This window comes from Bidens hawaiensis, unplaced genomic scaffold (genome assembly GCF_021521415.1).
Source record: "Bidens hawaiensis isolate Kalapana, Puna unplaced genomic scaffold, B.hawaiensis_p1.1 tig00037564_1, whole genome shotgun sequence".
Classification (NCBI taxonomy): domain Eukaryota; kingdom Viridiplantae; phylum Streptophyta; class Magnoliopsida; order Asterales; family Asteraceae; genus Bidens; species Bidens hawaiensis.
Genome location: NW_027496551.1, coordinates 157,603 through 184,547, shown reverse-complemented (window position 1 = coordinate 184,547; position 26,945 = coordinate 157,603). Strand labels below are relative to the sequence as shown.

General features: G+C 37.0%; 2 pseudogenes across 2 annotated transcripts in view; one reads left to right on the top strand and one right to left on the bottom strand.

The window, feature by feature from the left end:
- Nucleotides 1-1,493: 1,493 nt before the first annotated feature.
- Nucleotides 1,494-7,937, top strand: LOC143589446 (uncharacterized; annotated as a pseudogene). Its single transcript, XR_013145287.1, has 24 exons — nucleotides 1,494-1,694; nucleotides 1,760-1,858; nucleotides 1,945-2,157; nucleotides 2,234-2,353; nucleotides 2,470-2,553; nucleotides 2,624-2,683; nucleotides 3,190-3,315; nucleotides 3,423-3,484; nucleotides 3,801-3,857; nucleotides 3,962-4,076; nucleotides 4,165-4,299; nucleotides 4,367-4,447; nucleotides 4,548-4,661; nucleotides 4,759-4,837; nucleotides 5,493-5,629; nucleotides 5,695-5,844; nucleotides 5,924-6,006; nucleotides 6,085-6,272; nucleotides 6,347-6,439; nucleotides 6,512-6,699; nucleotides 6,780-6,890; nucleotides 7,238-7,395; nucleotides 7,477-7,593; nucleotides 7,670-7,937. The product of XR_013145287.1 is annotated as an uncharacterized LOC143589446 (transcript).
- Nucleotides 7,938-8,489: 552 nt separating this feature from the next.
- The window catches only part of LOC143589445 (ceramide synthase 1 LOH3-like), a 41,695-nt pseudogene continuing 23,239 nt past the window's right edge, over nucleotides 8,490-26,945 (bottom strand). Inside the window, exons 2-7 of the transcript XR_013145286.1 lie at nucleotides 9,963-10,094; nucleotides 9,544-9,758; nucleotides 9,312-9,467; nucleotides 9,062-9,247; nucleotides 8,780-8,963; nucleotides 8,490-8,598 (exon numbers count right to left, since the gene is read on the bottom strand). The product of XR_013145286.1 is annotated as a ceramide synthase 1 LOH3-like (transcript). The remainder of the gene's footprint in view (nucleotides 8,599-8,779; nucleotides 8,964-9,061; nucleotides 9,248-9,311; nucleotides 9,468-9,543; nucleotides 9,759-9,962; nucleotides 10,095-26,945) is intronic.

The window sequence follows — 26,945 nt, the reverse complement described above, 5'->3', positions numbered from 1 at the left end:
TAGAATCCCCACCTCATTCTTAGCTCTGCCACACCCCGAGTACCAAAACTTATACCCATTGCACTTTGTCCCTCTATGCTTTTTCCACCTTGTTTCCTGAAGATAGGGTTGTAAGCGGACCGAACTGAACCAGACAAGACCTTGTCCATGTTTTTCCGTTAAGCTTTTGTCAGACAAACATGTGGTTCAAGAACACTCTACCATACGAAAATTCATGTCCGTGTCTGTTCATTAAGGAATTGAGTTTGTCTGTGTCCGTTCGTTAATAGTGTAAACAAACGTTAACATACACTAATGGACAAATGAACACTAACCGATACTAATGAGCATTAATGGAAAAACAAACATAAACGACTCTAACAAACAAACAAACAAAAATAAACGATTACATATTAATCCAAAAAGAATAATAAATCCACACAAATTCAGAATGACACCACATGATATCCAAAAAGACTAAACACTTAACATGGTAGGGCTTGTTTTATTTTTCACTTGGTTTATATACTTGGTAGAAAAACAAATAATTAAAAACATGTTAACTACAAAATATTACTACACCTTAACACACGGAAGTTACCGAACTTATTAAACAAACGCGACCTCTATTCGTGTTTGTCCGTTAAACTTACCAAGATGGGGGTATTGGTCAGGGACAAAAGGGTAATGAACTCACAAACCATTATATTTGTATTTAGAAAGAATTTCAGAGATTGTACTTTATGTTTGTACCATATTTCACTCATTGTCCTTTATCTTTAAAAGTAACTTGTTTTGTACTGTACGTTTCCACATGTGACATCCTTTGTTCTTTAGACTTAACCCAGTTAGTTTTTCTTGTTATCGGTCATTTTACCTATTTAATTAAAAAACCATTTTAATAATTAAACTAATAAACTAACCTACCCCTCTCTCAAGTCTCAAACCTCCTATCTGTTTCTTCATCTATGCTAGCAACAACAACCCACCACCGGACCACCGTCATCAGCCACCAACGACCTGCACCTTACCTTGTATAGAAAAATACAACACATATCACTGCTTCCTCCGCCCCCACAGTCGCGTCCACAACCTTGGCTCTTCCCCAACCAATATTAAAAAATACATTCTGATAGCTGTGGCGTCGATTTCCGGCGATTGACAGGGGCGTTGGTGAATACGGCACGGAGAAACGCGATGAAGATATTGTTCCTTGTAATTTAAGGTAATTTGTTATTCGAATTATTGGGGAAAGGGGATAAAATTGGTCATTGTGAAATGTATGAGGATGATGATGGTGTATTTTATTTTTCACCTAGTTCCATTTGCAGATCTGGAATTGGAATTTTTTGGAATGATGCATGAGATTGGTGATTGTTAGTTTATTAGTTTAGTTATTAAAATGATTTTTTTTAATTAAATAGGTAAAATAATCAGTGAGTGAGTCAAAGAAAGAAGATTGCTGATTGGAGGTAACAAATGAGGTGAAATCGGTGGCGATGATGAGATACTGAATGGAGTTACTGCAAAGTCAGGTGGCTCAGGCGGTTCACGACACCGAGTCCTGTAACCGGGTGTCTGCTAATCAGTGGCTGGTTCAGTTCCAGCACACTCATGCCGCTTGGGAGATCACCACTTCAATTCTCACCTCTTCCAATCATTCTCATTCTGATTTTGAACTCCACTTCTTCGCTGCTCAACTCCTTAAGCGAAAGGTATCACATTTTCAACTAATAACATAATAATTACCTACCAATACTAACTAACTAACTAATCCCAGATCCAGAATGAAGCCCATTGTCTCCCTCTCCAAGCTAAGGAGTCTCTTGTTAATGCTCTCCTTATCGCAGCCAAACGCTTTACTTTAGGCCCATCCCAGGTACCTACTTCCGTTACACACAATATTATATTATGCGCAGGTCGTTTGATAACTTATCCTTTGTGTTTTGGTTGGGTTGGGCGTAGCTCTTGACACAAATTTGTCTGGCTCTATCCACACTCATACTTGGCGCTACCGACTACTACAACCCAATTCAGAAGCTCTTTTACAGTCTTCACAATCTTCAAGGTCAGGATGATGGCAATATTGTTGTTTTAGAAACGCTCACTGTCTTGCCAGAGGTTGTTGAAGACGAATGTAAAATCAAATCTGCTCAAAGAATTGACTTTGGCCCAGAGGTACTGAATCTAGTTATAAGTAACTATAACTTTTCTTAATAGCAACTAACTTATTATCTTATAAATTAACTGACAGCTACTATCACACACATCAGCAGTATTAAAGTTCCTACTGCAGCAATCTGAAGAAACCTTTGATAATGCCATTCAACTACATGAAAGGAGCAGAAAGATCCTTCGGTGTTTGTTGAGTTGGGTATGACAAATTCATCATCTTTAAATGTTTTCTGACTACTACTGATCTTAATATTGCTTGTTGAATGTTTTGTTTTCACGTTCTTCTACATCTGAATCATGCTTTTTTGTTTTTAGGTCCGGGCAGGATGTTTCTCGGACATTTTACCTGTCTCATTACTAGACCACCCCCTTCTTAATTTTGTTTTTAACGCGTTGCTGGTGAGAAAAACTTTAATTTTGGTAATTTATGAAGGATATAGTCATTGACCTTACAGTTGAGTGTTTCTAGGTTTCATCCACATTTGATCTTGCAATTGAGGTTTTGATTGAGCTCGTTAGCCGGCATGAGGTATGCATATTCTACAAGTTATAGAATCATCATACAGGCTTGTTTTTCCTAACTTGGTCAATGAAGTAAATTTGAAAATAATTATTAAATATTTCACGACAGGACGCAATTTGAAAAAAGAAACATTACAAAATGGTTTGTTGAGATTCCATCTTATGGTAGTATTTTATAGTATCTTCATCTTCAAATCCCTGACTATGGATTTATGAACTTACCCTTTATAAGTTAGAGCTCACTCGAATTATTTTTCAAAATTGAACAATAAAGAGATACATGTTGGAGATCACCAAAACTAAACACAGCAATATAATACTGTTATTACATCATTTATTTTTGAAAATATGGAAGATAAAAAAAAGGATGACTTTCAGTTCTATTTATATAACCCCGAATGAAAAATACCCCCTTTCTTACAAATAAATTTAAATTTTAATATTATATCTGGTTTGGTATCAAGTGAAACATCCATTTAATTGGGATAAATTTACATTTGAATGACACTACAGGGACTGCCACAAGTTCTTATATGCAAAGTAGGATTTCTTAAAGAGCTTCTTCTTCAAGCATTTAGTGTCGGAGATGAAAAAGTCATTAGTGGTATTGCATGCTTGATGTCTGAGATTGGTCAGGCTGTAAGTAAAAAAACATCTTGTTCTCCATCTTATGTTCCTTTACATTTTCGGAAAAGGTAGCTTTTTTTTTCTGTAGTGATTAAGTTCTTGATTATATTGGTATCTAGGCTCCAAGTATGATTATAGAAGCCCATTCTGAAGCTCTTATGCTGGTGGATGCACTTTTAAGGTCAGAGCTTAAGTTATTGTTTTTTATATATTTAAAACATTAATACAGATACATAATACATTAATAACTTAAAGAGTAGTGTTTACATCGAAAAAGAAAGCAAACGCGTAACAAACTGCACTGCTGGCTCTTATTGTCAGTTTATATCAAAATATATTGGATTTTTTGAACCTTAAATTAGTATCATAATGAAATGTGATATACATGCAAACATAACTGTGTTTTACATTGTCTTAGTGTATTACTCTGTTAGATATTCAAGCTGCAAAAAAGTCACGATTTCACTTTAGTTTTAAGTTCATGTATTTTCTGGCAGCTGTGTGTCTTTTCCAAGTCGAGATTGGGAGATTGCAGACTCAACCTTGCAGTTCTGGTAGTTCTTTTAACCAGTTCAGTCAATATTAAGAAAAAGTAGTCATATGCACAGTTCAGATGAAGTTCATCAATTGAATATGTTTGCTCTTTTCCAATTTATAGGTGTTGTCTTGCAAGCAATATTGTTAGAATGGACGTTGGGATCACAGAAAGTAGCAAAGATGTTTTCTCCCCAGTATTTTCAGCATTGTTTGATGCTCTTCTGATGCGTTCTCAGGTAACAAAGTGTCCAATAAGCTCTACTTTTTCCTCTGTTAAAACATAGTAAATGACATTGACATTAAAATAGACATTCACTGTGGTAGGTAGATGATTCAACATATACCTGTGACACTGCGTCAAGCGACTTGCCAGATGGCCTTGCTCAATTTAGGCTAAATTTAGTGGAGCTTTTGGTGGACATTTGCCAGCTTTTAACTTCTGCTGTATTTTTGCAAAAGGTATTCATATTATATTCCACATTATTTTTCTCTAAAATAATAATATTGATATATAATTATGAATCAGATTCTTTCTGGTGGTTGGTTGTCTTCAAATTTACAAATTCCTTGGAAGGAGGTGGAAACCAGAATGTTTGCTCTTAATGTGGTCAGTTACTTCTACTGTATTGTTATTTTTGAAAAGGCAAATTGAGGGACACTGATACAAAATATAGGAATTAAAAAAAAAAATTCATTTCCTGTTTCAGGTGGCCGATGTTGTACTGCATGAAGGACAAAAATTTGATCTCTCCATGGTTTTGCACTTGGTGACAATTTTGTGTGACAGGGAATCATATGAACCAAAAGGCTTTATGAGCAGTGTATGTCATTTACTTTAAATAATGTTTTAACATGTAAATGAACTCCATAATGCAGAACCAAAATATTAAATTATATTCTGGCTTGGGTTTGTTTTAGGTACATAGATCACTTGCAGATGTTATTGGTTCCTATTCGAAGTGGATGTCTTCTTACATGACTGACGCCAGACCATTTTCTTTAAATGTAGTCTAAATCTGTCTCAGAATATATTTATAGGAAAAGTTAACGTAAAAATGAAATTAACGTGCTAATTGTGAGAATCAAGTAGAGTAATTATATATACAAGTAGAGTAATTATGTAATTACATCATAGAATAATTTCTATGATGTAATTACATAATTACTCTACTTGTATATATAATTAGTCTACGTGATTCTCACAATTAGCATGCTAATTTCATTTGTATTTGATCCAAACCCTATATTTATTACATAAATGTGAAAACAACTGTTCATAAAGTTTTGCATTGTGGATTACTAATAATGATCAGAGGATGCAATTTCAACCTATTTACTTGTCTTATCTCTAATGGGTCAATCGGGTAAAGTAAAAAAAAGTTGTAAGGAGACAGGTCAAAGGGATTAAAAAAGTCTCCTGAAGTGTGTTTTAATGCAAACAAACCCCGTAAACAACTTTATACTTGATACACTAATGAAAATATTTGGGCAAATGGTGGTTCGGGTCAACTCGACCTGTACCAAAGATTAGCCATTTTGACCCATTGCATGATCTGTCCTACCCTCTTTGCCACCTCTATGTTGATCTTTAACCTTTGTTCTGCTCAATATCACTTGTTATATTCATGTTCTTAACTCAAATCTTGTTTTCAGTTTATTTTTTGCAGCTGGTATGTCAGAAGCTTTATGCTCACATGCATGTGCAACTGCCTTCCGGAAGTTTTGTGAAGATGCTACTGCAGTTATGCACAAGCCTTCTAGTTTAGAAATGCTAATGTGGATCACAGAGGTTAGTCATGAACAGTTTCTTTGTTTAAGTTTTTTTTTGTATACTCATATTTAAAACAATTTCAGGGACTGGAAAAGTGGCACTTACCTCTGGAAGATGAGGAAGAAATTATTAGTGCTATTACTCTCATACTTGGATGCCTTCCTAACTTGGAATTAAGAAATAATTTATTACTTAAATTGCTTGCCCCTAGTTTCGGATCTATTGGCAAACTTGTAAGATTTCTTCTTGTCCCTATTTTGGAAAAAAGAAGTTTTTTTAGCAATAACGTTTGCAAGTTAATTCTTTATTCAGATCGAGGGAGATCATGTCCATTCTAGGCAACTACCAGGTTCATATACTAATCTTGTCAACTCTGCAGCAAGAGGGTTTTTCAGGTTTTTCTTAAACCGCCCAAAACATGTAGGTTTAGTAATTTACTAACATTGGAATTAACGTTTAGCAAATGTTTTCAGGATAGGAACGGTTTTCAGTAATATTGTAACATCACCCTCTACATGTCATGATATAGACAATTCTTTAATTACTATTCTTGGAAGTTTTTGGCCTCTGCTTGAGAAATTCTTCCAGTCAGAGCACATCGAGAATACATGTTTATCCATGTCAGCATGCAGGGCTCTTTCACAAACAATCATGTCTGCAGGTAATTTACCATCCCATTAATCATCGGTAAATTGCAAAAGCACTTAATTATGATAAATGTTACTTGATTTACAGGCCACCATTTTGTGACACTGCTGCCTAAAGTTTTAGATTATTTATCAACAAATTTCACTTCATTTCAAACACACGAGTGCTACATTAAAACAGGTAAACACATGCCTTTCATTTTAGAATGATGAATATAAGCTTCCTGCCAGTTTCTTATTACCCTCTTTACAGCCTCTGTTATAATTGATGAATTTGGTAATAAAGAGGAATATGGACCGTTATTCATCAGAATGCTTGAAAGATTTACAAATGCATCATCAATAATGGCTTTAAATTCATCATATGTTTGTGACCAAGAACCTGATCTTGTTGAGGCTTACTGTAGTTTCACTTCAATCTTTCTTCATAACTCTCCAAAGGTCTAATTACTTGCTGCTTCCTTCATGGTGCAGTTTGTGTGTTAAATTCATTATTAAATTCGGGTTTTTGTGCATTGCAGGAAGTAGTAGCTTCTTCTGGTTCTCTTTTAGAAGTTTCCTTTCAGAAAGCAGCTATATGTTGTACAGCTATGCATCGTGGAGCAGCACTTGCACGATGTCTTATATGTCTTGTGAGCATCATTTCGTTATAAGTTACAAATGGATGTCTTTTATATCGTTCTAATTTTTTTAACATCATATTTACATTTTTAAAACATAAAATATATTTTTTTCTATTCCATAGTATAAATAAAACAATACCAGTTACTTTTCACAGTTTGGTTTATTGGATAAAAAATAGGAAAACAACTGAGAGTGAATAATGTTTTCACTTCTGCAGCTGCTTTAGTAAACTATTTCGTAGGTAAATATGATAGATTTAGTGTTTCGAAAGGGAAAGGATATATATAAAATTTTACAGGGATATATGTGCAACTTATGGATTATGTAATTAAAGTATTTATTCCTTGTTATTTAGGTTTTCTAGACCTTAGCCTGAGTTGGTTGCTGGAATCAGTGACATGTAACTCTGAATCATTAGTTACATCAATGGCGGTTAATGTAATATCTCACAGTGGTGAGGGGATTGTTTCAAATGTGGTATATGCTTTACTTGGCGTGTCTGCAATGTCAAGGGTAAAACTCTCAATTCATCCATACCCCCCTCGAATATCAAATAGTCAAAAAGTAAACGAGTCAACTGTTTCCTGTTTTTAGGTTCACAAATCAGCAACTATATTGCAACAGCTGGCTGCAGTGTGCAGTTTTAGCGAGAAAACAAAGTGGAAATCTATCTTATGTTGGAAATCTTTACATGGATGGCTACATGCTGTGGTATTTCATTTAACCTTTTGTTGTTATTTGACTCATATGGTGTAATAATGATGTTATATTATAATGTTGAAAGCAGGTTCGGAGTCTACCTGGTGAGTACTTAAGGCAGGGGGAAGCAGAAGGTTTAGCAGGGGTATGGGTAAAGGTTTTGGGTGATGCTGGGATTGATTATATCGAAAGCAGAACAAGTGCAAGTAACGGACACAAACATATGAGGGGAAAAGGCGGGAGGATGCTCAAGTCTTTATTTAGAGAATTTGTTGATAGTCATCGTAACATTGCTACATGTTAACACATTTTTGCCCATCATTGTTTCCTGTATTACTATCACTGTCACTATCATGCATGTTTTTACGGGTTTCTCAATCAAATGATAACCCACAACTTTGATTGTATGAACGCAGAACCATATTCTTTTTGAAAATTTTGCCGTATTGATCATACACCACCTCATGAGATGGCAGATTTTTTTGTATGTGGTCGCTTATGGAAAAGAAAGTAGACGTTTCGTGTAAAGGGGAAATACTGTTATTTCTGATGTTACACCAAAAATGTGCATTTTAGAAATTAACCATCATGGTCAAATGAAAAAAATAATAATTTAATTGGAGCTGTTTATTTCAATAATTAGCTATTGTGATTGTGATGAAATTCAAATTTAAGCATTGATATTTCGTTCACCTTAGCTTGGTTCTAGAGCACATGTTAACGTAGCTTGTCCCATGAAAAAGATTATTAAATTAAGTATACCACATATCAATATAATTATTTAGATTCAAAGTTACTGAAAACCATATTTTCAAGCAAATTTCTTCATATGAATAAACAAAATTTGTTAGCATAGACAGATAGGGTCTTGTATGTATGCTGAGAGGATCACGGTGAGGTTCGTATATAATATAATGGCATTTACCAAATTCATAGAATGACTACACTCATGACTGGCAACTATGTTCATTGAGCAATAGAACCATCAATCTTCGTGTTCATTGTCGCTTTCAGAATCTGCAAAAAGAATCAACATCTCGCTAATAAGCTACAAGAGAAAAGAAAATGCAAAATTTAATAATTGCCTAGCTAGTGGAACAGGCAAACTGATTACAAATAATTAAACATGAGCAAAATAAAGACCACAAGAAAGAGTTGTTTCATCCTTCAACGGAAGAGAAAAGCAGAAACAACTGACCGGAACGAACATCGTCACTGAGTTTGCCTCTATCTTGGATTTGTTTAACAAGCATCCTGTACATTAGCACCCACCAATATATGTGAAGAACAAGCAAGCAAAAAGCAAAGTGTTGAAAACATAATAGTAGACTGGTGCTTCTGGAGTCTGCTTCTCTTCATCCAAAGTTTGAAGAACTTCATAACTACAACAACAAAGGTAAAAGACGTTAATATGTATGTAATGATGGACATATATAGATATATAGTACAAAAAAAATAGATTATTTGATGACCGATCGACCTTGTACTCCACAGGATCCAGAAGGGGAAATATACAAGGCGAAGCACTACCCATGAAAATACAAACAAAATGAATGATAAGCTTGCAAGCCGTTCAAAACCGCTGTATTTAGAAGTCTTCCCTATTTCAAGAAATACATCACTTCCATCATGAAGAGCTAAAACAACCGACCCAACACGAGCAAACCTGCAACAACTACTTTCAAAGAGAGAGCGTATATAGAATTAATCAACGTACTAATGATACCTGCCTGCATATATACGAGAGTGTAGTAAGAATGACAGATGCAACATGATGACCCATTGACACACCAAAATCCGATCGTCTTGTCTCCCAGAAAATCAAAGCAAATATTGAGTATGTGTAGAATCCATCAGTATACATGTACATGGCTTTTAGTTTTAACCTACAAGCGGTCAGTTTCATGAATCATGAATTAATTAAGAATGAGTGAGTGAGAGAGAGCTAGCAGTATAAAATACTTCATTTTCTGGTGTGGCCATCTCTGATTGCCGGGACCGATCCAAAAGCTGGTCGTCTTAGTAAACCACGGCTCGCTAAAAGTTACAGCCAAAGTTAGGATTTCTGCTGAAAGATAATATACGCATTTCCAGGCTGATTCCTTGAATTTATACATCCTTTTGTTTCTTTCACCATCTTCCAGCCGTTGGTTACATATTAAACGCCTTCCTATATGCTGCATAATACAGACCTCAAAACAAATTCTTTTGTGTCATGTCGGCCAACATGTTAGCTACTTTGTTTGATGAGAACTTTACAAGAGATACTATATATAAAGTCTACTATTATGTAAAACTCGATCATGATATTAATTTCCCTATCATGAAATTCGATTCTTAAACTTACAAAAAAACGATTTGATTTGAAAAGAAGTGTGTACCTCGAAAACAAGTCTGTCGAGGAAAAAGCGAAGAGCTGGGAAGAAGATAGCAGCAAAGAGAGGAAGAAATACAAAATCTTGATAAGTTGGGAAGGATTCATTTTCAAAATCAATCAACATGATGGATGGATGCTGTTATCCTCAGGGCATTGATTTTGTACTATGTGAGTGCAGTTGGAAATCAGGTGGAAGTTGGGTTTTAAACCACTCTCGTCCTTAAATGGCTTTGGTCATCCTACTTGTATTTTGAAATATAAATACCCAAAATTACTTTCATGAAATCCACAATACATATATCACACATTGACCCTTCCAGTTTTATGCCGCCCTTCTAAAAAAGAAAAATAATGAACCGTTCCTGTAACATCATATGTAGTGGGCCGTTAGTTATAGGTGCCCATAGCACCCCAAACACCACCCCGGGAGCTTTATGAGGGGGGTTATAGGCTTGGGCGTTTTGTACATAGTGTTCGCCCCATAATCATTCCAACCAATCATGCTTTTCCTAATAAACTCCAACCAATCATAAAGTTATATTATAAGAAATAATTAATTATTGTGTAATTATTGCAAGAAAAAAAAAGGGGGGAGGGGGGTTTACAACTACACCACTTTTCATAATATATCTTTTGCCATGTTTATTGTTGTAATGTTAATCATCCTTAAAAAATTTGGTTTATATAGTTTGTTACTCGTTAGGGCCTAACGGTCCTTTTCTTTTGACTCGGCCAAGACATTTTAATCCTCAAGACAGGCCATGACTCTGTCAAACTGTTTATACTAAACTTAAAAACTAAACCAACTATGAGTCAAGCTCTTATAAACTTATTCAAATAAAAACTGATAAAAATATAAAAGATGATAATCTTTAATAACTAACACAATCTCAAACTTGAATAGTTTCAAACTTTATCAAGAGTAACCTAACCCTTCAATGTATAAAACATGTAGTGTCAAAACCAAGTACAAGTTTACGAGTTGGATGTGTTGTCTCACATTTTTTAGTAAATATATGTGTGTGTATATATATATATATATATATTTTATAATGTTATGTTCTACCCGATGTGGTATATAAAGTGAGAAACCATATCTTACATCAAAATTATGTAATGTAAGGTAATGTTATTGTTACACAACTATACTTTTCTTAAGATGTTACTTTAATAAAGTCTTTTTGTTAGTTGTATATAATATAACATAATTTCCTTTACACCAATATAGATAGATATACACAGATGATTATTTTCTAAATCTATCAACTAAAGCCATTGCTTTATGCGTGATTAAGTTACGTGTTTGTTTTAATAAATTCATCAACTAACTCATTAATAAATCATTATATAATTACTTGTAGAATAAGATGGGAGTTAACACACTTTTCCAACAACACAAACTAACCTACTTCAAATTACTCCAATAAACAACTTATACATGCACATTGAAGACACATTTCCTAGAGTTAGTTCTCAAAGATTAACTCTTTTAACTTCTTCGTGCTGCTTTTAACGACAAACCATGTGAATTATACTTCTGTTGGATAAAACATGAGTTTAAGACGAGACTTTATGTTTGAATTCGAACCTATATATTCAACTTGAACTTGATCTTGTTGTCAAATCTTGATTCATGATCACTTGCTTAGACATAAAACAAACTTAATTCTCTTGAATTATATATCAACCCTTAGTATCTCACACAATAATCAAATTATTAAACTAATAGTTGAAGAAGAAATTAAGATAGAGGGAAATTATCTTAATTCATAGCTAGTTTGTTATTAAAGATTGATCGTTATTATACAGTTACGAACAAAGTACTCTAATGAACTAACTATTGCACTAACAACACTAGTCCTCTAACATGTAACTATTACAAAAGTTGTCCCTTGAATACAACTATTACAAAAGAATAGCGGCGCAGCTTGTTGCTCGCTTATCCATTATCCAAATATAGTTTGGTTTGTGTTAATTGTTAATAAAAAAAAAAAATCATTAAGAAATAGCTACTCTACGAAAAAGAAAAAGGATCTTTACAACCAATTCTCCAAAGGAATTCTTCTTCAAGATGACAAAGTGGTAAACAATTGGCTCATCTTCAAATCTAAATTGACAAAAGAATACAATATGACCAAAAATTAAATAAAATCTCCGTATTTTTCTTTAACAAAACTTCCCACGTAGAATAAGAATCAAATTGTGGGAACCTGAGTTTAAATTCTTCCAAGTCTTCCCACATTGCCTCTAACAAAGGTAGATTATTCTAGTGAACCAAGAGTTGTGCACAGTGCACCTTGTTGGGTTTATAGGCCTTTCGTTTAGGCCCGATTTATTAGTCGAAGTTCAAAAGACAGACGGGTGTAGGGTGGCCAGACCGAAGCCTGGCGCGATTTGGATTTCTTGTTGGATAAGATACAAACCCTAGGTCAATCTATATTTACCCAACTCTGTGTACTTATAATTATTTGCCACTCAATAAAAGAAATACCTATTTGCCACCCGTGGACGTAGGTCAGTTTAGACCGAACCACGTTATATCCTCGCGTTCTTTTATTTCTTTCGTGTGTGTGCTTAATCCTAACAAGTGGTATCTAGAGCTTAGGTTCGGGTCACACGAAGAACACTTTGAACCAACAGAGTCACCGCCAAACCTTCCGGCCGCCTCCACCCTACTGCGTTAGGGTTCCGCTGCCGCCTACGGTTTTCTGATCGCCGTCAGGGTTTACGCGACCGTTGTTTCGCCGCCAGTAAACCCAGCACGAAGATCACGACTAGGGTTCAGTCGAGCACTGCATCACCACCCTTTGACCACCATCTCGCGCAATCCGGTTTGTCGCTTCGTTCCTTTGATTGCCACTTCTTTCTTTTTGCTCCGGCTGTTTGCGATTGACAAGAAAGCACAAGAGTTGTGTTATTATTTTCTTGGAAGTTTGCGCCATTAAAGGGAAAACGAAGAAGCCATATTGTTTTCTTGGAGTTTACGTCGCATGAAAAGAGGGTCAGGTCAGGAGCAATTGTTTTTTTTTGCTTTTGAAGTTTGCCTTTCTTTAACTAGATTACTATAGTTATTATTATTTCATCTTTGGCCTATTAAGTTACAAAGGGCAGTAGCCCTGTTTGGTTTTGGTTTAATTTTGTGTGGCTGAAGTATTGGGCAGTCTTGTTTGGAAATAATTATCGGGCCGAGATCGTATTTTACATAGAGCGAGTCAAGAATGGTTGAATCGAGATCCTATTTAGTTGAAGAACAGTCGTCAAATCAGAAGAAATTGTTTAAAAAAACGAGAACCAGTGCCAACCGTGTTTGTCAGGTTTTATCGTTTCAGCTTCTGATTTTCAGTTTGTTATTCCGCTGCGTTTATGTTGATTGTTTAACAGAGTTAAGTAGAACAACTGTTAAGTTCAGGCTCGTGCCATTGTTGTGTATGTCTCTGTTTTTATCCAGGTTTCCGTTTAGTCATTGTTATGGCAGAAGACAGAAAGATTTCGATATAGAAGTTTGATGGACAAAAATTTGGTTGGTAATGCAAATTGAAGCGCTACTTCGTCAGAAAGACTTGGATGTAGTGTTTGGGGATGAAAAATCAGGAAAGTTGTTAGAAGCAAATTGGAAGAAGTCAGACAAGAAAGCTAGGGCTTGTATCACTTTGTCGTTGTCGGAAGATGTGGCGCTTAATGTTATGAAATAAACCACAGCCCGTGGTATGATGGAGGCACTATCCAACATGTATGAGAAGCCTTCGACAGCAAATAAGGTCTACCTTATCCGAGAGCTAGTGACAACCAGAATGAAAGAGGGTGGGTCAGTTACAACGCATATTAATAATCTTAATTCGACCCTCTCCCGCTTAGTGTCAGTCGACATTAAGTTTGATGATAAAGTTCAAGGTCTTTTGTTATTATCCTCTTTGCCCGACAGTTGGTCGCAAACAGTGACTGCGATTTGTAGTTCGTCTACAAAAATTACATTTGATGGGATTTAGGATTTGATTCTCAGAGAAGATTCAAGATGCATAAGTTCAGGTGAATCAACAGGTAATATAATAGTCACAGAAGGCAGAGGTAGGGGAAAACAACGAGGCAGTGGGAGTAGGAAGAGGAGTCCGTCTAAAGTTTGGGGTTTTTGGAAAGGTTCGACTAGCGAACGATGATATTTTAGAGGTTACGGGTATGGGAGATGTTGATATGATAACTTCAACAAGTACTTCTTGTACTTTGAAAGACGTGAGGGTTATTCCAAGTTTGAAGAAACGTGTGATTTCAGTTGGGCAGTTGGATGACCAGGGGCACGATGTTAAGTTCGGGAATCGGCACTGGAAGGTAGTCAAATGGAATCTCGTGGTTGCTCGTGGCAAGAAAATAGGTTCATTGTATATGGTCGATATGTCACCGAAAGAAGTGGATCCAGTTTTGGTGAAAGACAAAATCGGGATCACAGAATCTCGTGGGCAGAAGAAGGTTCGTTTTGCAAGTAACAAACCCAGAGCCAAAGTGAAGATTCAGGATGAACGAGCTAGGAAGGTTAAATCAGTCAGAGGACATCGTGACAGTGGGAGCACATGTCGTGTTTCAGTTACAATTCCAGGTCGACAATGGATTAAGAAAACCAGTATTCCAATTGTAAAAGTCTCTCCAATTGATTACTTGCTTAATATGGAGAGTGTTTGTTCTCAGAGTATCTCAGGATCCAGTAGTTTGTTTCAGTGGGAGCCAGTAGGGATAGAGAACGAGTCAGGGGCAGTTTTAGCCGTGACTGGTGTGTTGGAGCTCCGAGGAGCTTCAGTGGGCCTTCAGGTTCATTGATGAGAAGGCAGTGGCAACTAGAAGATGTTTAATGTTCGGATTACAGAAGTACAATCAGGAGTGCAGACGAGAGTACTCAAGGCCTCCGAGTGGGAGATTGTTGGGTTCGTAGGACCTTTGTTTAGGCCTGGTTTGTTAGTTGAAGTCCAAAGGGCAGACGAGTATAGGGTGGCCAGACCGAAGCCCGGCCCGGTTTGGATTTCTTGTTGGATAAGATGCAAACCCTAATTCAATCTATATTTAAACAACTCTATCTACTTGTAATTATTTTTCACATAAAAGAAATACCTAGTTACCACCCGTGGACGTATGTCAGTTTAGACCGAACCACATTAAATCCTCGTGTTCGTTTATTGCTTTCGCGTGTGTGTTCGGTTCGTGTGTGTTTTTAATCCTAACACACCTAGCTGGTTCTTCTTACAAATTAGGCGTCTATCGATGATAGCTCGAGGTTGGTAAATCAAATGCACGTATGTTTGGATAGGAACAACGGGAAGATTGGTTCCATGAATTTTCTTTGATAAAAATATATGAAAACTGGATGAATTTGAGAAGCTGATGGAAAGTCCAGCTAAGCTTATAAGCAACATTCCTAGGTTTTTGAATGATCATAAATGTTGTGTTGAGAAGCCTTTTAGGCCTTTGGCACGGTTGGTAAAGAAGGAATTTGGTTGGCCCACCCTAATTATAATGTTATCTTGTTACCCATGTTTTGTTAACTCTAATATTGTTATATAAACCCCTACGCTGTAACTGTAATATTTGCACCTGAATAATGAAATAAACTAGTTGCAGCCAGTGGATGTAGATCCCTCGCTGAGACTGAAAACGTTAAATTCTTGTCACTTATGTTTTCTATATTCGCGTGAATAATCGTATATGCGAGTGTGTTAATTATTTCCGTTACATGCCACTCTTTTCTAACAAGTGGTATCAGAGTTTTATGCTCGTTTCTAACATTCATTTAACTTTTGAAGCTTTTGTCAGTGGATAACTCAACCCGTAATCGGTCCTTTAAACCATCACGACTTTTGGACTTACATCCATTCCTCATAACCATTGCCCAATTGTGGTAAACAAATTATTCCAAATGATTAACAACAACCGAGCCGATCGATCTATGGTGTTCGGTATCAACTACAAAGTGCACCATTAAAAGGTCACCTTGCACTCATCACTCACAATCACACAAAGTACACAATCAAAGCGTCACATTACGCGCATCACCCACTAGTCAAATTGATAGTTGTGACCAATAGTCAATAGTTTGATCTATAAAAATCCAACAAAACTCTCTTAAAGACATTCAACCGAACATATACTTATGATTCATTTTTAATATTACTACACATTGTTGCATTGTTTAAAGTCGAGTATTTGCTAGACACAGGGGTAAATACTAGACATAGGGTCAGAAAAAATCGAACTATTAATCAAAAATTAACCAAACTTAACCATAACCGAATAAAAGCGACGATTATGGTTAACTGGCCATTCTGTTATAGATACGGTTAATGTGTCTCCGTTAACCGACTTTAACCAAAACCGAACCGACCTTGTATGTTTATATTTTTTTTCAAATTTTATACATTTATTTCCTTCTTCAATACATCTATTTATAGCTTTGAACATTTAAATTAGTAGTGCATCTGTCTATACATAGCTTGAAACACCATGACTAAGCTTGGAACCGGCATAGTTTTGAAACTTCACAAGCGATCTTAAAGCACCATAACGTAGCCAATTTAACTATAACAAAGGAAAAATACAAAAAAAACATTGGACAATTAACCGACCCATGGTTAACCAACCATTCGGTTATGGTTGTGGTTGCGGTTGTGGTTGAACAGTCATCCATCACCGAACCTCGGTTACAATTATCGTTAAGTCCTTATAAAAAAACTGACTTTGCACACCCATAGTTAGACAATAATGTAAGGAGTCACATATTAGAGCTGCAACATTTTCAAATGCTTGAAGCCATAAACTTCGATCATACTGATTCCAAGAAATTGTTGGGTTTCATAGGCCTTTTGGTGTAGGCCCGGTTTATTATATGGAATTAAAGAGGAGACGAGTGTGGGTGGCCAGGCCCACGCCTAACCCAGTTAGATATCTTATTTAATAAGTTATAAACCCTAGTTCAGTCTCTATATATAAACCACTCTATATACTTGTAATTATTTGTCACTCAATAAAAGAATGCCTGGTTGCCACCCATGGATGTAGGTCAGTTTAGACCGAACCACGTTAGATACTCGTGCTCGTTTATTGCTTTCATGTTGTGTTCAGTTCGTGTGTGCATTTAATCCTAACAAGTAGTATCAAGAGCTTAGGTTCAGATCACACGAGGAACTTTCCGTAGCTGCCACCTTACTGCGCTAGGGTTCCGCTGCAGCTACGTTTTCCGATTGTCGTTAGGGTCTATGTTGTCACTATTTTGGCGTCACAAAACCCAGACCGGCGATCGCGACTAGGGTTTAGTCAAGCACGCATCACCACAAGGTATCGTCGCTAAATTCCCGTCGTCCTTAGTTCTTTCTCGGCAGTTCAATTGCCAACTACAGAAGATTAGAATCAAGCCGTAACATTGTTGTGGCTGTTGTGTTCATATCAATTTTGTGAAGAAGAAAATGGTGCATTTGGGAATGAGCCTTTGACCAAGATTTGTTTTTATTTTTTTTGGACGACACACAAAGTTTTGTTTTGAGGTCTGTGCGTTAAAGTTAATTTGGGTTCATAATCTTTTATTGGACCAAATCAATTTATTTTTTGGCTTCCAAATACTTAGCCAATAGGCCTAGTTTGATTGTGTGGACCAAAACTATTGAGCAGTTTAGCTTGGTAATAAATTTGGGTCGAGTATCTGTTACCGTAAAGCACGAGACATGAACAATTCAGTCGATTCCTATTTTTATTGAAGAATTGTTGTCAATCAGAAGAAGCGTTAAAGAAACGGAGAACCAGTACCAACCGCGTTTGTCAGGATTTATCGTTTCAGTTTAAAATTTCAGTTTCTGATTTTCAGTTCGTTATTCTGCTTTGTTTAAATAGGTTGAGTTTTTAACAGTGTTCAGTAGAACAATCATTAAGTTCAAGCCCATGCCATTACTGTGTCTGTCTCTATTTTTTTCCAGGTTTTTTTCATTTTAGTCATTGTCATGGAAGAAGACGGAAAGGTTTCGATACGAAAGTTTAATAGACATAAATTTGGCTGGTGGAAGATGCAGATTGAGGTGCTACTTTGTCAGAAATACTTGGATGTAGTGCTTGAGGATGAAAAACCAGAAAAGTTGTCAAATGAAGATTGGAAGAAGTTAGACAAGAAAGCTACGGCTTGTATTACTTTGTCATTGTCGGAAAATGTGGCGTTTAACATCATGAAGAAAATCACAGCCCGTGGTATGATCTATGCACTAACCAACATGTATGAGAAGCCTTCGGCAGAAAATAAGGTCTATCTTATCCGAGAGTTAGTGACAACAAGAATGAAAGAGGGTGGGTCAGTTACAACGCATATCAATGATCTTAATTCGAACCTCTCCCACTTAGTGCCAGTCGGCATTAAGTTCATTAATGAAGTTCAAGGCCTATTTTTATTATCTTCTTTGCCCGACAGTTGGCCTCAAACTGTGATTGCGGTTTGTAGTTTATCTACAAAAATTACCTTTAATGGGATTCGGGATTTGATTCTTGGAGAAGATTCATGTAGGATGTTAGTTACTGAAGGCAGAGGTAGGGAAAAAAACGAGGCAATGGGAGCAGGAAGAGGAGTCAGTCTAAGACTCGTAAAAGTATAGAATGCTGGGTTGTAAAGAGTAGGGACACTTCAGGAATCGGTGTCCGAATGGTAAGAAAGAAGTGAACTTTACAGAGGACGACAAAGATGACCGCGTCACTAGTGATGAGGCTTTGGTTCGTAGTGTTGAAAGTAACGTTATTGATTGGGTGATGGATTCTGGTGCATTGTTTCGTGCCACTCACTGTAGTGAATGATTAAGAAACTAAAGTTTGGGGATTATGGAAACGTTCGACTTGTGAACGATGATATTCTAAAGGTTACGGGTATGGGAGATGTTGATTTGATAACTTCAGCCGGTACTTCTTAGACTTTGAAAGACGTGAGGGTTATTCCATGTCCAAAGAAACGTCTGATTTCAGTTGGCAGTTGGATGACCAGGGGTACGATGTTAAGTTAGGTAATGGGCAGTGGAAAGTATTCAAAGGGAATCTCGTGGTTGCTCGTGGAAAGAAAATGGGTTCTGATGTATATAAAAATATACATCTTTTTAGCATCAAATAATCCCTAAAAAACTGCAACTTCTATCGTATAATATAGTTAAAATAACTACTTATCATGTTAAAATGTATTTTCAGGTGAATCCAAGCCTCAAACGAAGAAACGAATGAAAAACCGAAGAAAAACCAAAGAAAACCCAAGAAAACAGCAAAACATGGGGCTGTGATTTTGGAAACACGGGGCCGTGCTTACCTATCAGAAAAGACAAAAAATCTACAAGAAAAGACAAAATAGCGGACAACTAAACACGGGGCCGAGCTTCAATGGACGTGGGGCCGTGGTCACCTTCTAGAAAAAGACAAAACGAATTTGGCGCATGTCATAATAAAACGCGGGGACTTGCCTACCTATGCACGAGGCCGTGGTCACCTTTCAGAAACGACTAAAAGAATTAGCACATGTCACTAAAAAGCATGGGTTCGTGCCTCAGGAAGCACGGGGCCGTGGTGAGTCATTGTGTACGATCTGACAACATGCAACAGGGACACGTAGACACGAGGCCGTGCTTAATAAAGCACAGGGCCGTGCTTCTATCTCCAGACAACCTATAAATAGAGGCTCTTGTGCCATTTGAGGAGTGTGCCTTGAAAAGAATTCTATTCGGTTTTCTCTTATAAAAACACACACTAACACTCACATAGAAGATTTAGTGAAGAGTTTGAAGGCTTGGAGGTCATCACCATCAACCATCATCATCATCATTAAGATGGAAGATTCATCTTTATTTGGTCAGATTGTTCCAAGTTTAATCATGTATTTGTTATCATCATTCATCTTAATATTTATCATCATGCTCATTATGAGCTAAAACTCCTTTTACCATCTAAAATATATAAAGAAGCTTTGTTTTACTTGATAATTATACAAAACATGTGGTGTAGTCTAGTAAAGTACATGGTTATATTACAATTATCTTTTGATGAGAAATGTTTCACCATCTTAAATCACTAATTCAAAGTTGGTGGTTGTCAATTCTATTGGCAATCGTTCATGATCGATTCATATTCTTGAAAGACAGAAATACTTTGATACATTATCAAAACAAGTATCCTTATATTGTACTTAGAAATGATGAGATATAAGTTAAGATGTATTTCTCTAAGTCTTGGTAATCCGAAAATGGCTTTGCTTAGGATATTATTCTAGTTAAAGAAATCATATGTTAATGGAATGTGTAAGTATAACCTACTTAAATCAACCTAGGGGAGGTTGTGTGAGTTAACTACAACCACCCGAAGTTGTTAGAATTGGTATTTGAGAAATCGAAGTCAATCCTAATCTTTCTACTTTACGAAACTACTTGCCAACCTAAATTGACATTCTTGAGGTAGCATGACATTAGGAAAGGATGGACTTTAAAATGCGCATGTTACCTCCTTAGTGCCAAAGATGCTTACTTAAGGCTTACGGAGCTATCTATCATATATTGCTACGACAAGTTTACCACATGTTTGAATATTAATTATCAATGCAAAAATGGAGTGGATTCTTGATATTAGATGGTAACCTTCATATAATTGAACTACTTGTTTAGAATTTCTCGTCTTGGTCACCTATATATATTATATGTAAGTATTTTTATTTTCTAAAAAGTTCAAAAATCAACCCCAAATATGATTAAAACCTCCGATTAAAGTAAAACGACGATTCATCATTAGAAACATTTGTGTCCACGGATCGATACTTGTTTCTTACCAATACTATTCTACATATACGATAGGTACACTTGCCTATTTTTTGTGTGTTTAGTCTTTGTAGAAATCACATTTATAAATTTAAAACACGATCTTGTGCAAAAGCAAATCATTCAATCTATTAATATTTAACCGTAACGCACAACACACATCAAGTTTTTGGCGCCGTTGCCGGGGACACGGTACGTTCTGAGAACGATCCAAGTTTTAATTTAATCATTGTCCATAATTGTATAAATTTTTCTTAACTTTTATTTTATTTCAACATTTTTTACTTACTATTAAACTATATAATTTTACGGCTAGCCTAATTTTTACCTTTATTTACCTAACCTTTACCTTAGCTTAATTAATTTAGACCTTAATTCAGTTTAAAGTAGCTTAGCCTAACTCGTAGTTTAATTTAGACTAATCTTAGCTAACTTTTGCTTTAGTTTTAATTTTGATTTAGTTCCATGTATGTCCTCTACTTTTGAGCCTGAGCTCGTTTCTCCAATTTCTAAACCAGAACGACTCTTTCGTCGACGAACTCGTAAACGGACAACATAAACCGCCGAAGCAATCAAAGACGAATCAGTAGACGCCACCACATCAGGAGAAAATCAAACCGAGGAAATGATGGCGGCCCAGAACAATGAGCCGAACATGAGCCAATATGCCAAGCCAACTCTCGAAGGCTACGGCAATGGAGTGGCTCCACCTGATATCACTGAACATTTTGAAATCAAATCAAGCACCATTCACATGGTGGAAAATTTAGTTCAATTTCACGGTCTCCTCGACGAAGACCCTCTTTCTCATATCTCGATTCTTACGAATCTGCGGAACCTTTAAAATTCAAAACTGTTCAGAAGATCAAATAAAACTCAAACTTTTTTCCTTTCTCTCTAAGGGGTCAAGCCTTAGAATGGATAGAATCTCTTTCCTCTGGTTCCATCACTAACTGGGACCAGATGGTTGAACAGTTTCTCCTCAAATATTTTTCACCTGATAAAACTGGCAAATACCGAGCTAGCATTACCAGATTCCGGACCGATGATGATGAATCGCTACACGCAGCATGGGAAAGATACAAAAGTCTTCTGAGAAGATGCCCACACCATGGACTGAGCGTATGGTTACAAGTACAAACTTTCTTTGACGCACAATCCAGTCAAAACAAAAAGGCCATCGACCAAATCGCTGGTGGAGACCTGGGATCCAAATCACCTAACGAAGCATTTGAAGTCCTGGAAAAGGTTGCAAAGAAGAGTTTCGCTTACAACCCACCAAGATCTACCCCAACCCATAAAGGAATACACCACGTCGATTCCAATACTCTTGTCACAACACAACTTGAAGCCCTTTCTAAAAAATTCGAACAACTTCAAGCCAAACTATCAAAAACCAGACTCACCTGTGACACTTGTGGAGAGAGTCATAAGACAAGTTACTGTAAACAAGTCATCATGGCCATGGAAGAATTCGATTTCATCGCTCGGCAGAACAACGCTTTCAGCAATAACTACAATCCAGGATGGAGAAACTACCCGACTTTTAGTTGGAAAGACGGAGGTAACGCTCAACCCCTACCCGGATTCGAAAAAAGACCGATAAATCAACCCTTCCAACCAAAACCCCAATTTAAAGATCAATGTTCCAGTAGCCATCAAAAGCCAAGCTACTAAAAAATAGAAGAAATGTTAATCCAAATCATGACCAAGACAAATGAAGCAGAAAAGAATGCCCATTCAAGAGCTGTTGATATTAGTGGAGTATTGTTAAAACATGAAGCTGACCTACAAAGTCAACAAGCATCATTGCGATATCTAGAAACTCAGATCAGATATATTGCCCGACAATTGTCAGAGAGACCACCCGACGCTCTTCCAAGCAACACTATAACAAACCCAAATGCAGCAACCAACGCTGTTACATTAAGAATTGGCACAACCACTGTTGCCTCACCAACTTCAGAACCAGTTATGGAGAAGGAATCCCCTGATAAAACGAAAGAAAGACTGATCCCAACAGGCACCGTACAACCTACGGAACCAGTCAGAACTTATGTTCCACCCATTCCATACCCTGGACGGCTGAAGCATGAGAGATTGGAAGCTCAGTACGGGAAGTTTTTAGAACACTTCAAACAACTCCTCATCAACATCCCTTTTATCGAAGCTATCGCTCAAATGCCAAAATATGCCAAGTTTCTCAAAGAAGTGCTGACAAACAAAAGGAAGCTGGGGGAACTCTTGCACGTCACCTTGAGTAAAGAATGCTAAGATGTCCTCCAAGGAAAGCTGCCACCGAAAATGACCGATCCAGGGAGTTTTACTATCCCTTATCTCATAGGAAATTTGTCTGTTAGCAATGCCCTGGCTGACCTAGGAGCTAATATTAATTTAATACCTTATGCGGTATTTGCAAAACTAGGGATAGGAGAACCAAAGCCCACATTCATGAGCATTTAGTTAGCTGACCGATCCGTTAAATATCCTCGGGGCATTGTTGAAAACATGCTTGTCAAAATTGAAAAGTTTGTTTTCCCAGTAGGTTTTGTGATTCTAGATATGGAGGAAGACAAAAGTGTACCTCTACTTTTAGGAAGACCCTTTTTAGCCACCACAAAGGCTATTATTGATGTTTGCACCGATAAACTCACTCTCAGGGTCAATGACGAGGAAATAACTTTTGACATAGGAAAATCTATGCAATATCCGCAACATCACGATGACACATTATACTGTGTTGACATTATCAAATCTATCATGAGTTGCTATGTGCGGAAATCTTCCCTTAATACCTCATTAGAAACACAAATCTTAACTGACACTATTACCAAACCCATTTTAGAAAACGATAATCTCAATACTGTGAATAACTATCAGGAAGCATCAGAAGTAGTATATGAGATCACCGAATGTAATGAAAAATCAAAATCATCAATCGAAGAACCACCAGCCTTAGAATTCAAAGAACTACCAAACCATCTTGAATACGCCTTTCTGGAAAAAGATTCTCAACTCCCAGTAATTATTTCATCTCACCTTTCTAAATAAGAGAAAGACGAACTTCTTAAGGTTCTCAAACACCATAAGAAGGCTATCGCATGGAAAATCATGGATATCAAGGGCATCAATCCTTCTTTTTGTACTCACAAAATCCTCATGGAAGAAGAATACAAACCCATGGTCCAACATCAAAGACATCTCAATCCCAACATGCAAGATGTGGTGAAGAAGGAAGTAATCAAACTACTTGATGCCGGATTAATCTATCCAATCTCAGATTCACCTTGGGTCAGTCCAGTTCAAGTAGTACCCAAGAAGGGAGGAATGACAGTAGTAATGAACGAGAGGGACGAGCTAATACCAATGAGGACCATCACAGGCTGGCAAGTTTGCATTGATTACCAAAAGCTTAATGACTCCACAAGAAAAGATCATTTTTCACTTCCTTTTATCGATCAAATGCTTGAACGTCTATCTGGAAAAATGTTATATTGTTTTCTTGATGGATTTTCCGGATACTTTCAAATTCCCATTGCTCCTGAGGATCAGGAGAAAACAACCTTTACATGTCCGTATGGAACCTTCGCCTATCGAAGAATGCCATTTGGACTATGTAATGCTTCGGCCACCTTTCAACGTTGCATGGTGGCCATCTTTCATGAAATGATCGAACACTCTATGGAAGTTTTCATGGACGACTTCTCAGTCTTTGAAGACTCCTTCGATCATTGTCTGAAAAACCTAGACAAAATGTTGACTAGGTGTGAAGAAGTGTATTTAGTACTCAACTGGGAAAAATGCCACTTTATGGTAAAAAAGGGCATTGTTCTTGGTCATAAAGATATCCCGAGCAGGACTAGAAGTTGATAGAGCAAAAATAGAAACCACATCTAAACTTCCACCACCAACTTCAGTTAGAGCCATTAGAAGTTTTCTAGGTCACGCAGGATTCTACCGCCGCTTCATAAAAGACTTTTCCAAAATTGCTAGACCTATGACCAAACTTCTGGAGAAAGACGCACCCTTCGTCTTCTCTGAAGAATGTGTTGAATCATTCAACATATTAAAAGACAAACTTGTCAACGCACCAATCATGACTACACTCGATTGGACCCTTCCATTTGAAATCATGTGCGATGCAAGTGACTTTGTAGTTGGAGCCGTACTCGGACAACGCAAGGAAAAACATTTTCACCCAATTTACTATGCCAGTAAAACTCTTAACGATGCACAAGAAAATTATACCACAACAGAGAAAGAGTTACTATTAGTAGTCTTTGTCTTTGAAAAATTTATATCCTACCTAGTTCTTTCCAAAACCATAGTTTACACCGACCATGACGCCATACGTTACCTCTTCAACAAGCAGGATGCCAAACCCAGACTTATCAGATGGATTCTACTACTCCAAGAATTCGACATAGAAGTCAAAGACAAAAAGGGAGAAGAGAATGTAGCCGCATACCATCTTTCACGCTTAAAATGCGCAGCTTTAGAAGAACTTCACAAAGAAATTATCGATGATAATTTTCCACATGAAATTCTCATGTATATCCAAGCAGTCATGCTGGAAAAAGGATGAAAATCCTTGGTTTGCCGACTTCGCAAACTATCTGGCTTGTAGAATCCTAAGAAAAGGGCTACCTCATAAACAAAGGAAGAAATTCTTCTCCGACCTTAAGTTCTACTTCTGGGAAGATCCATACTTGTTTAGGATAGGGGCCTATTAGGTTATTCGTAGGTGCGTAGTAGGCAAGGAAGCCTTAGATATTTTCAAACACTGCCGTGAAGGACCTACTGGTGGACACCACGGTACCCGCCACTACGGTCAGAAAAGTGTTTGATGCAGGATTCTTCTAGACCACCATATACAAAGATACACATGCTTTGATCCAAGCATGCGATGCTTGTCAAAGAGCCGGGAACATCTCAGCCAAGAATGAGATGGCTCAAAAAGGCATTCAATTTTGTGAGGTCTTTGATGTATGGGGAATAAATTTCATGGGCCCTTTTCCTAACTCATTCAGAAATAAGTACATCCTAGTAGCAGTCGACTACGTGTCTAAATGAGTAGAAGCTCAAGATCTTCCCACTAATGATGCTCGGGTTGTAGTAAGATTTCTGAAAAAGTTATTTTCACGATTCGGTACTCCGAAAGCCCTAATCAGCGACAGAGGTACCCACTTCTGTAATGCTCTGATGGATAAAGTCTTAGCACGATGTGGGGTTCACCACCGACTGACAACACCATATCACCCTCAGACCAGTGGGCAAGTAGAGGTCTCGAATCGAGGAATAAAAAGGATTTTAGAAAGAACTATAGGAATGAATCGCAAAAATTGGGCAGAAAAGTTAGATGACGCTTTTTGGGCCTTCAGGACGGCTTACAAAACCCCCATAGGAACAACACCATTCAAACTTGTTTATGTTAAAGCATGTCATCTACCAGCAGAACTAAAACACAAAGCATATTGGGCTCTGAGAGCAGTGAATTTTGATCTAATGTTCGCCAGTAAAAACCGAGAAGGTCAAATTCACGAGCTCGAAGAACTAAGAACACTGGCATATGAAAATTCCTGGTCTTACAAAGAAAAAACTAAACATTTACGCGGTGCCTATTTAAAAGGAAACAAGAAATTTCAAGTTGGCGACCGTGTACTGTTATGTAACACACGTTTACGTCTTTTCCCAGGAAAGTTGAAATCTCGTTGGACAGGTCCACACATAGTTGAATCAGTTTTTGACTATGGGATGAGTGAGATTTCAAATTCTAACGGCCACAAGTTCAAAGTTAATGGATATTGATTAAAACCATACATCGATGGACTATTCGAGACCGTCTCGAAGGTACTAATCCTCCACCAGAACTGATCAACAAATTGGAAGTAGGGTCTGGCCAAGACCCTGATTAAACTAGGTATTGTAATAGAAATAAAAATAAAAATAAATAAAATAATAATAATAATTTTCAGTATTATTATGCTTGTTGGTCGTATGCAGTTTTTTATGACTTAGGTACACTACAGGAAAACGGACGAAAAACAGGGGACGCTCTGTCAAAATTTCGTTGCCCCGTAGGGAAGTTCGTTTCCATTTTACCCTCCATACTTCATATGAATCTTATTATTAATCTTTTTATGAATCTTTTCACATTGAGGACAATGTGAGATTCAAGTGTGGGGAGGGGAATTACT